Here is a 3,470-nt window from a genome sequence, read left to right as displayed (position 1 = left end):
GCAGTCCATCTCTTACGGCTCATGTTATTTGTGGAGTCTGATGTGTGTTCGTGGTGTGCGGTGTAGACAACAAGACTGCGCTTGTAGTGCGTTGCGCACAGCTGATCAGTGTGTTGTTGACATCGTGGTCACATCTCTGTGTTGTTGACATCGTGGTCACATCTCTCTGTCAGTGTTGTTGACATCGTGGTCACATCTCTCTGTCAGTGTTGTTGACATCGTGGTCACATCTCTCTGTGTTGTTGACATCGTGGTCACATCTCTCTGTGTTGTTGACATCGTGGTCACATCTCTGTGTTGTTGACATCGTGGTTACATCTCTCTGTGTTGTTGACATCGTGGTCACATCTCTGTGTTGTTGACATCGTGGTCACATCTCTGTGTTGTTGACATCGTGGTCACATCTCTCTGTCAGTGTTGTTGACATCGTGGTCACATCTCTGTGTTGTTGACATCGTGGTCACATCTCTCTGTCAGTGTTGTTGACATCGTGGTCACATCTCTCTGTCAGTGTTGTTGACATCGTGGTCACATCTCTCTGTGTTGTTGACATCGTGGTCACATCTCTGTGTTGTTGACATCGTGGTCACATCTCTCTGTCAGTGTTGTTGACATCGTGGTCACATCTCTCTGTGTTGTTGACATCGTGGTCACATCTCTGTGTTGTTGACATCGTGGTCACATCTCTCTGTCAGTGTTGTTGACATCGTGGTCACATCTCTCTGTCAGTGTTGTTGACATCGTGGTCACATCTCTCTGTGTTGTTGACATCGTCACATCTCTCTGTGTTGTTGACATCATGGTCACATCTCTGTGTCAGTGTTGTTGACATCGTGGTCACATCTCTCTGTGTTGTTGACATCGTGGTCACATCTCTCTGTCAGTGTTGTTGACATCGTGGTCACATCTCTCTGTGTGTGTTGTTGACATCGTGGTCACATCTCTCTGTGTTGTTGACATCGTGGTCACATCTCTCTGTGTTGTTGACATCATGGTCACATCTCTGTGTCAGTGTTGTTGACATCGTGGTCACATCTCTCTGTCAGTGTTGTTGACATCGTGGTCACATCTCTCTGTGTTGTTGACATCGTGGTCACATCTCTCTGTCTCTCTGTGTTGTTGACATCGTGGTCACATCTCTGTGTTGTTGACATCGTGGTCACATCTCTGTGTCAGTGTTGTTGACATCGTGGTCACATCTTTGTGTTTGTTGACATCGTGGTCACATCTCTGTCAGTGTTGTTGACATCGTGGTCACATCTCTCTGTCAGTGTTGTTGACATCGTGGTCACATCTTTGTGTTTGTTGACATCGTGGTCACATCTCTGTCAGTGTTGTTGACATCGTGGTCACATCTCTCTGTGTTGTTGACATCGTGGTCACATCTCTGTGTGTTGTTGACATCGTGGTCACATCTCTGTGTTGTTGACATCGTGGTCACATCTCTGTGTTGTTGACATCGTGGTCACATCTCTCTGTGTTGTTGACATCATGGTCACATCTCTGTGTCAGTGTTGTTGACATCGTGGTCACATCTCTCTGTGTTGTTGACATCGTGGTCACATCTCTGTGTTGTTGACATCGTGGTCACATCTGTCTCTCTGTGTTGTTGACATCGTGGTCACATCTCTCTGTGTTGTTGACATCGTGGTCACATCTTTGTGTTTGTTGACATCGTGGTCACATCTTTGTGTTTGTTGACATCGTGGTCACATCTCTCTGTGTTGTTGACATCGTGGTCACATCTCTCTGTGTTGTTGACATCGTGGTCACATCTCTGTGTTGTTGACATCGTGGTCACATCTCTCTGTGTTGTTGACATCGTGGTCACATCTCTCTGTGTTGTTGACATCGTGGTCACATCTCTCTGTCAGTGTTGTTGACATCGTGGTCACATCTCTCTGTGTTGTTGACATCGTGGTCACATCTCTGTGTTGTTGACATCGTGGTCACATCTCTCTGTCAGTGTTGTTGACATCGTGGTCACATCTCTCTGTCAGTGTTGTTGACATCGTGGTCACATCTGTGTTGTTGACATCGTGGTCACATCTCTCTGTGTTGTTGACATCGTGGTCACATCTCTGTGTTGTTGACATCGTGGTCACATCTCTCTGTGTTGTTGACATCGTGGTCACATCTCTCTGTCAGTGTTGTTGACATCGTGGTCACATCTCTGTGTTGTTGACATCGTGGTCACATCTCTCTGTCAGTGTTGTTAACATCGTGGCCGTATCTCTCTCTCCCTGTCCCCCCCCCCCTCCAGCCCCCAACCTCCCCCCCCTCTCCTCCCCCCACCTCTCTCTCTCTCTCAGGCTGTGCCATTCATGCCATTCAGAACCATGCCGTTTGAGTCACCCCAGCCACCACGTGGGTCTCTTAGAGTGCCGCACGCGCGCTCCGCTAGTTCACGAAAGCATCTTTTGCTGGGGCCTGCCTGCTTCTGTTGCCACGGCAACGACAGGCCGTCTGGTGATCCGACGACAGATCGATCCGAATGATGCATATTCTGGGGAGGGAGGGAGGGGGTGGGGGCGCGGGGGGAGTGGGGGGGGCGGGGGGGGAGAACGGTGGCTACAGTCTCTGCGTGTGGCAGTGCTGCAGCCTTCTTTGACGGCAGTGTCGTTGAGGGGGGGGGCGGGGGTTAGGGGAGGGGAGAGGGGGTGCGGGGGGGGGGGGGGGGGGGGGGGGGGGGGGGGGGGGGGGGTGAAAGCAAATCAAGATTCAAGGCTGGGAAAGGGAGGAACAGGAATCCATTGACAACGGATCAAAGTAGCATTGGCATCAACGGCTCAGACTCTTCTGCCTCTCTCTCTCTCTCCAATTTTCGTGCGGGCGCGTGTTTGTGTGTGTGTGTGTGTGTGTGTGTGTGTGTGTGTGTGTGTGTGTGTCTGTGTGTGTGTGTGTGATACAGAGACAGAGATATATAGACAGAGAGAAATGAAATCAGAATGCCTGATGTTCGCATAAACCCCGGCAGCGTTGATCAGTCTTCGAGAAGTCTGGCCTGGGTTTGTGTCAAACATTAACATGAAATGGAATCAAATGATTTAGGCAAAATAAACAAGCGAAAACATCAAGATTCTTCAGTACAAGGCAAATGATTGAACACACACACACTCACACACGCACACACGCACGCACGCACGCACACACACACACACACACACACACACACACACACAGCTAACAGCTTGGTAACTATGGTGATGCCGAGTTTGATTAGAATGTGGTAAAGCAAAAGAAAAAAAAAATCGGCTGTAAACATAAATAAATAGCTAGATAAATAAATGAATAATACAAAAACCTAGGAGATGCCCGAACTTTGCAAAAGCCCAACGCACTGACTGATCCGACACTGAGGTGAAAAATAAGTGAACGTGAATTACGGCAACGTGTGGTGCTTTGTTTTGCTGCGGGGTGGGGGGGGGGGGGAGGGGTGGCGGTGGTGGTGTTGAGGTAGGGTTATTACA

The sequence above is a fragment of the Babylonia areolata genome, chromosome 9 (genome assembly GCF_041734735.1).
Source record: "Babylonia areolata isolate BAREFJ2019XMU chromosome 9, ASM4173473v1, whole genome shotgun sequence".
In the NCBI taxonomy this organism is placed as follows: domain Eukaryota; kingdom Metazoa; phylum Mollusca; class Gastropoda; order Neogastropoda; family Buccinidae; genus Babylonia; species Babylonia areolata.
The sequence above is the reverse complement of the archived record's forward strand: the minus strand, read 5'-3'. Positions refer to the sequence as shown.